The following is an 8,804-nucleotide window of genomic DNA, read 5'->3' on the forward strand; positions in this document are numbered from 1 at the left end:
TTTCCAGCTCTGACAGGAGCCCCTGGACTTTGAAGAAAACAGAGGCTCAGAGCCTGAGAGTGTAAATTTGTCAAGATGAGAAAAAAAAATGGATTTTGGCAGAGGAAGTTGTGATACTGTCTCGAGCAGGAAGATACGTATCAAGTGAGAGAAGGCAGACTCAGCATCCTCACAGGCACAAGAGGTGAGAATTATGTGGAAAAACTGGAATGTGACGGAAAGGAAGGCTTAAATAGTATAAAAGCTTGAGGAAAAAGAAACATCTGATGGGTGAGAGGTAGCCACAATGCTTAAGTCAGAAGGGCTGAAAGAGAGAGAGCTTGTACTTCAGTGATGTTACCCACCTGTGGCAGGAGGGCAGTACACGAGCCAGACAGGCAAGGATGCTGCAGGTGAAATAGCTTCAGGAGAATGGGATGGCAAAGTGGGAAATCAAAAAAATCCCACATTTCTTACTTGAGAATTTGTTTAGGTGCTCCAAGCCCTTCTCCTTTTCAGCTATGCTTGAGAAGGAATTATACGCTGGCATGTCTTGGAAATGCACAGTGGCATTAATGAGAAAAGCCTGTGTGATCTCAAGTGTGCTGTGTCCTACGAACATGCAGGAGCCTCATTCCAAGCCCAGTATCTTGGCAGTCTCCGAAACAACAGACAGAAAATACATTAAACCCAACTAGATTATAATGCTGTGTAAGCATTCGCCAAATTTCATTCACATACTGTAAATAAGAATCACGTTATCTGAGCAGAGTGACCTCTGAAATTGAGGAGCCAAGGGTATTGATAGACTTAGAGGAAAAAAAAAAAAATCTGTGATGCTACATATGCATGAAAGGACTCTGGCTGTATCAGCATTGTTAGCTGGGATAATGGGCTCTCGTGGCACAAGAGAGCAGGGGTCACCTTGCCGAGAGCGGGATGGGGACGGAGCAGCCATCTGCACGATCCTGATTCTCTTCACGATAATCAGCCCATTTTTCAAAACATACTTTGCATGCAAACGCATGTGCTTAGCATTTATATTAGCGACATATGTGGCATTGTTTGAGCCGCAAGCTCATTAACACATCGATGTGACGTGCCACCTGAACAGAATGAAGCTTGCAGGACAGAGATTGAAAGGTACATGGAACTGGCTGAGGGCAGAGTAGATGGTGGCAAACAATAATACTATATCTAGCATCAGGGAGAGTCACACTTTTCATTTACCATGTATTTTCATCGATGGCTCTAATAACCTCACCTTTGAAGGCGTACAGAGAACAGTCATGATCTAAGATGTAGCTTTCGTCAGAGCTCTGAGGACCAGCCCACAGCTGCCTGAAGGCAATGGCTGTAAGCACAAACAGAAAGAGTCCAGATTAGGCATAAATGCATCAAAAAATCAAACCAAGGGAAGAGAGGGAAAAAGAACACATCCGAATTCGTGGAGCAGCACCGACGTTTACATGTGATTAGAAGGTGGGAGAGGTACTATAAAAAATGCAGCTACTTGTATAGACAATGATTGTTAAAATGTCCAAGAGAACAGGCTGCATCTACAGTACTAGCACCTGTGACTGAAAATCGTGAAGGATCAGTATGGATTTTGCTAACCAGACTGAAACTGATCTCAGGCAGGGGCAAGAAGGGAGAAAGAAAAATTTAAACGACATGAGTTATAGAAAAGGAACAAGTTCAGAGCTTTGATGTGAAGAGAAAGAAGAAAAATCAGCAGGTAGCTGTAACATATGAGCTGGCAGCTACCTCTGGGCTAAGGCAAGTGAAGCCTACTGATCAGTGAATAGAGTGAAGGAAAGTAAACTGCATGGATGCCATCCCTAGCACCATATAGCACTTAATTGCAATAGGAAGTCTGGATATGTAGCGAATCCTCATCTGTATCTACATCAGAATAAATAACGTAACCAAAGGGAGACTGATTTCTTGCAGTGACTTTCTTTCCATTTGAGGGCCCTCAGCAGGGAGCGGAAGGTGATTTAAGTACTTAGAAGCGTGCACAAACCACCAAGAAAGGAGAAAAAGAGTGCCAGGACTGATGACGTTGGTTGCTGGAGCACTGAGCTCCTTTTTGTGCTTAAAGCCTGGCTGGAATTCATCTGCTTTGTTTAATCAGAGCATAATAGAGGGACTTCGATTAAATAAGAAAAGGGGGAAAAAGGAATTCTACTCAAACTAATGTGACATATCCCAACATAAGGCAGAGCTTTGAGGTAGATCTGCTTATACCTTTGCCTTCTGGTGAGCATGTGAAAACTGTTTCAATCTCTACAGCTCCATTTCACTAAAAGACAAGACAAAGTCCCTGTTCATCCAAGGAAACCCAAATCTACTGCACCTCAAGCAGATTAAAACTAAAAAGTCTTGTCAACAAATTTTTTCCTCCCCACATCCCCAACCCCCTGTTCTTCAAGGTAGGTTCTTTCCTTCAGTCTTGCTCGCAGGCCAGCAACTTTCTAATTGCAAGAAACTTTGTAGAGTGTCTCTCCCTGGGAGAACCTCTTTCTGTCCATCACCTTTGAGGCCTGACTGCATTTCTACCCTCCCTGCCCTGCTCATGAGCCTCCACGGCAGGCTCCCTGCTGCAGCATCTGCCCCTGAGCAGCCCAGCTCGGGCTCCACAAACAGCCTCCCCTGCTGCCTTCTCCCCCTCCCTGCCAGGGCTCTGCCTGCCTCAAGCGCAGCAGCCCAGACTCATCTCGTAGCAAAATATATAGCCTCTGCAGCATAAACGGTGAACATGCAAGTAACACCCCCTTGCCGCGTTTCGATTGATCTAGGAAGCTAAACCAACACAGAAACTCAATGTGAGAAGGGTAATCAAGACGAGTCCCCTTCTGCTGCAAAGCACTGCATCATATGGTATAACATAATAAAGAATAGTATATCTAATATAATATATCATGTAAACAAGGGAAGTCCACTGGATGCCTCGTTCTGAGAACAACAGTAATTGAAGAACAAGTAAAATTATACCCCAACACACGTGCACATGGCAATGGGGCAGAACCAGAGGAACAGCACCGCCAGAGAGTGGTAATGGAAGTGTAGTGCTTGCCTTGTGAAGACACTAACCTTGACATTATTAATAAATGAAAGTAATGCAACAGAGAGTAATACAGGGTGGATATAAACATGAAAAACAGTAGTGAGAATAGGTGGCAATCAATCCACATGAGGGGGAACTAACACAAAATCAGTCAGGATACTGGACTGTGGCTACAACTGAGCTGTTTCTGAGCATAGCTAAAGCTGTGCTGATGGCTACCTGGTACCTGAACGCAATGGGAAAACCAAATTGGCATCAGCTCGTTCCTCCTCATCCAGTGAAACACACTGTTCATTACTTCAGGCACACATGCATGTGTACATAAACACATGCACAAAAGCAAGTTATTTTGATTTAGTCACCTCCTCCTTTTTTTTTTTTTTTTTCATTTTCCTGCATGTGGTTCTTCTGCATGATGCTGGCACCCCACCCGGACTGTAATTCCGACTTAACGGCAATCACCACAGGTGTTTGGTGACATTTATGCACATTTTGCTTACATCCACATTGCTTTGCAGTTGCATGGATTACTAGATCGTCTCACAGTTGCAAGCTGCCTTTGGAAAGGTGGTAACCCATGAAGTCTGATTGAGTTTGATATTGTTATTATCTTGGCTGTACAGTCGGCATATCACAATACTGCTGAATTTTAGTGCAATATGGAAGTGAAAGTACACCATAATAATCTAGCCATCTTACATCCCACTGTGACTTATTTAGTTTTTCCTTGCTTTACTCACAAAATCTTTCAGTTTCATGCTTAGCTCTTTTTCCATAACATTTAATCAAATTTCATTTTATTTTTCATTTCGTAGGTCTCATATGGGTGTCGTTGAAACTGAAACCAATTAAGAAACATCTGCAGACAACAGAATGCTGTCAAGTGTGAACAATGAAATTTTTTCCAAGAGAAGAGAGCAAGCAGAGCACACTCTCAACAAGTCTGGGAAAGCTTTGTCAAGAAAGGGAACGTTTATGTCTTCACTGGAGCTTCCAGTGTGTTGGAACCTGGCTCTGAAGAGCACTGTAAACCAAGACAGAGCTGACCCGGCCTTTGCAATCAGCAATACCAATTAAGTTTAGCCCACCACCAGTCAGTCTGGTTTAGGTATACCGTACTTCAACGATATAGGAACATAAAGCAGTGATTGCTTGCTTGTGAAGAAGGTATTTTAGTTTGAACTGCTATTTTTTTTTTCTTTTTTTAATTCTCAAGATCTCACCAGAGAGCCTCGTAAAGGTTATATGGAGACATTTTCCCTATCTCCAACCTTATTTCATTTCTTTTATGCTTCGTCTCAAGTCACTGGGATTGTCATGGTTCTTTATGAGACAATTATAATATCCCCATAAGGTTTTATTACCTTAACATACTGGTATATCTTCACAACCCTAACTCTAGTTTAATATGTATTTTTAAATAATTAATATGTGGTATAGACAAGCATGTAGTGCAGGAGAGATAGTAGACATCAGGAGGGTCTCTGAGGGAAAATCGTACCCTGTCCACATTCCCATCTTCTTTGTAAGAGTGGCCAAGAAGGGTTGGACCTGAAAAAATTGGTACCACCAAGTTGCCACCTCCTTCCTGCTGGTAGAACAGACTTTAACATAGTGTTGTCAACCTGAAAAAGCAAAAAAATATGAGATGAGGTTTCCACATCAGGAGTTTGATCATGAAGTTGGAAAAAAATAATTAGGAGGGAAAGGGCAGGGGTTTTTTGTGTGTGTTTGCAAGTGTGAGGATAAGAAAGTGGGTTTCCCTTCCTTTCTTTATGCCAGACGAGCTTCTCACGAAACTTATGTCATTGGAAGTTGCAGTTCTAAGGAACAAAAAAGAAATACTTGGGTAAAGGCTTGAATGCTGACACTGCTGGTGTCTGTAAATGCCCTGAATGTACCCAACCCGGCTCTGAAACCAGCTCTGTACTGCTGCTGCTCTGGCTGTCACAGCACAGGGGTCAGCACAGCCAAATTGCCAAATGTCTCAGTGTGGTCCTGAGTGGGTTGTTTTGCAGCAGACCGTGTAAGAGCCCCACTATTACCCATCACTTCACATAGCTGGATGCACACTGGGCACAGGACGGCGGCAGGAACTGTGGTGTGGACCTGCCTGGAGGGACCTGACTGAGACCACCTTCTGTGGCTTCACAGCGAACGTGCTGTCCGTCCTTTTTCCTGAGCAGAGATGGGAAGCCTTTACAGTTTTATTTGCAAACGTAACGTTTCCAGTTTCTTTACCACACAGAACAGATAAAGAACAGTACAGGTTTGTACTCCACAGGCCTATTTTTCCTCAGGCAATGCTACCTGAGCTCTTGTTCCCACCAGTATGTCCACAAAAGGAGTCATTAATTATAACAGAAAAAAACCCAATAGTAGTTATTACTTACAGATAATGTAAGATGCAGGAAGACAAGTGCCACAGATGAAGCAAACACCTGACAGGGGTGTCTCAGAGCTGCCTTGCAGCACATCCCAGGAGGGGAACAGCCTTTACCACACCACTGATTATCAGGGGCATTCCAATGACAGAGGCCTCTGTCACCGGCTCTCAGGAGCGCTGGATTCAGCACCAAAGCCTCCCGTTCTTTTTCAGAGAAAGAAAATTTGGAGCAGTTCAGTAAGAACTGATTGTACAGAGAAATTTTCACAGGGGGTGTCTCCCAACACCACAAATCTGCGCAATACCATCCAGAAACAAATGGAAGGATGCCTGATGAACTACGTAAATGCCAATGGATAAAATTAATAGCCCACTACACTTATCAACAGCCAGTATTCTTCCCCTTTCTCTTTGCCTTGTAGCTATGGGAAATGCCCATCCGTAAAGACATTAATTTTAATAAAAACTTCTTCCTTTTCCATTCTGACATATCTCCTCATGTCTTCTCTCCTGCAATATCACCATCTCTGCAGCGAGTTCTTTAAAGCAGTTTCTAATTTTATCGAGCTGTGAAGTTTCTGAAGATTCTCTGTTTGAAAAAGGCTGCAGGAAAAAATAGGCTGAACTGAATAAATAGTTTTTCTAACATTTTGATGTCTCATGGGTGTCAGAGCTGTTCGGAACGCGGGGGTAGGACGAGGCTCTGAAAAATGACGAGCATATTAAAGCTCCATTGCTGTTTTCCTTCTGAAATGCAGGGCTTTAGGTCATGCAACCTCCTTAACCTAGGTCAACTTCATCACAGATGTCTGATGCGGTCCTTCTGATGCAGCAGCCCAAGAAAGAAAAGAAACGGGGCAGGAGGAGATGAGTAAGAGAGGTCGGGTCATCAGCTTCTGCTCCATGTGACTGCAGGCATACAAACAATGGAAATGTCTACAAAGGAGTAAGTCATACTTGTAGCAAGAAGTCAGGTCCTGCTGCTTTGCTGTGAAAGCTTTGAGGAAATAGTTTTACCGCTTTTTGCCAGTATATGTCTGCCTTTAGAATAAGAAAAATACTTCCCTGTATTTACAAAAACACTCTGAAAGGCTCAGATAGAAAACACTACATAAGTATTGTGTAAAGACATTCCTAAATTTCTTAATAATGCACATTGAATCAGTGCCTAATATTTGCAATGCCTTATTAAAAATAAAATTAGATAGGTAACATCATTGCTCAGATATTTTGCTGAAGTATCTTGGTGGTGAGTTTGCTATGTGTTTTCCTAAACTTAGGAGTTGCTTACTTAAAGGTAGCGCTTCACTGATTTCCACAAAGTAATTGGCACAATGCAATACTTTTAACCTGGGAAAGAACCGAATTGTAGTTTTTGTTCGGCTTGGCAGGCATTGTATTGAAACTCATATACTCCAAAGGATCCTCTCAAATCCTGCAAACCTATTAAAGAAGATTACTCCACTGCTTCTCAAGAAAATCTGATACAGCCTTAGACTATTTGGGGGATAAGTTATTTCCTTTTCTCATATTTGAAGCAGTTTTTTTCAAAGTTTTTAGTTGTCTTCGCTTCCAGTGTTTTCCCCAAACACCTTTTAATGTTGTCTGCGGGAGTAGTCACAAAGCAATAGAAACATGCCAAACATATTGATTACTGAGTAAGATGGTTACCCTGGCAACTAAAAATCCTAGGAAAGCTCTTAAAACTTCCTTCCTTTCTCGTGTGACTTCTTTTTATATACTTTTTTTCCTCTGGTGGTTTCAGAAATCATGGATGTCAGATATAAAAGCGCTTTCTTTGAATACACAGCAATGGAGAAAAAGTGATTCACGCCTAGATTATCTATTCCACCAGGAATATAACTACCCACATTACTGCCTTAGTAATCCATCACTTGCATAACCGGCAGGCAATTTTTGTAACTTTGGGGGGCAGAGTAACCCTCTCCCACCAATTTCTAAATCTATATTCAGATGTGATCTGAGGAAAGAAATGCAAGAACTAGAATTTTCCTAAAGTGCCAACGCAAGCAAGACGAACAGTGTGGAAGAATTATTATTCACGTAGTAACCAAAAGGTTGCTCTGCTCTGCTCTGCACAGGGCAAAAGAAATTAATGTCCTCTCTCCACAGCTGGTTGTGATCAAATGGTGACTAGGTGTGACAAAAGTAGTGACCTAACCAGAGGAGCAGCAGGGGCCAGAGCTGGCGGTAGTGGCCTCACGCGGTTACTCAGGCTCATTCTAGGCACAGCCTGACGGTGCCAGTGTATTTAAAAGCGTTTGCAATGGAAAATACACATGAAGCTCCTTTGGGAGCAACTTTAGACGGCTCGTTTCTCTGTCTCCTGCTTGCTTCAATCCCCCAGCCACACAGAAGACTGCCTACTTACTGCTCAAGCGACCCTTGTGAGCAGACTCAGCTTTTCAACCGTTTTGACATTTCAGAAGGAATTGCCTTCGCAGGCATTAAGCAGATGCTCGCTGGTCCATTCATTTGTAAGCAGGAACTGTGACTGGGCTATGAGGAAAGGGGGAAACATGTAACAGTGATTACATTAGGGTTTGGGGTTTTGTTAGAATAAGGGAGTCTTAGCCAGCAATTCAGAAAACAGGGCACTACTGTTTAGGCTTTGATATGCTGATTTTTTCCTTCCCTGAACAAATGGTGGTAGGGGTTTTTTGTCCTTCTTTACTGGCTTTCCAAATAAAAATGGTTTTGAAAAGCAGCAATTACAGAGGTTACAAATAACGTGCAGCAACACAGCTGGCACTGGAACATTTCCAGAACATAATCACCTGTCGCGCACGCTAATTCCCGCCGTGATGAGGGCCCATTATTTCCAGTGGGGTCCGACAGATCTATTGTTAAAAATGTCATCTCTTAGTGGGGCAGGTTTGGGATTGTCTGAGCCCTAGCCTGCTTTCCTATGTCAGTGTGTGTTAAGAAGGTATGTTATTTCTTTTAGTGGTGGCTTGTTATTTGTCCCAGGCTAGTATTGTCAATGGAAGGCTGAAGAAAATGTGATTAAGCTACGTGGAACCACAAATAAGCTTGCTATGGAGAGAAATGACACAAGCAAAACTTTCCAGTAAACATAATCCTAAGGAGAACTGAATAGGGTGTGAAGCGTGGGGAGAAACACAGTGGTTAATTTTTATAGGTGGAATATTACTTCAGTGCAACAAAAGGCAGTTCTCTAACTCCCTTTATTTGAACAGATGTTTGCTTTGTGTTGTCCGTTGTATTCTCAGGGCTTTTCTGTCAGTCTTGAGTGGGAAAGCTCTGCTAATACTCTTCTAATACACAGACTCCCTTAATTTACTTTCTTTTCTGATTGAAAAATGCAAACCTCACTAGTAAGACGGG

The sequence above is a fragment of the Vanellus vanellus genome (genome assembly GCF_965231255.1).
Source record: "Vanellus vanellus genome assembly, chromosome: 2".
Classification (NCBI taxonomy): domain Eukaryota; kingdom Metazoa; phylum Chordata; class Aves; order Charadriiformes; family Charadriidae; genus Vanellus; species Vanellus vanellus.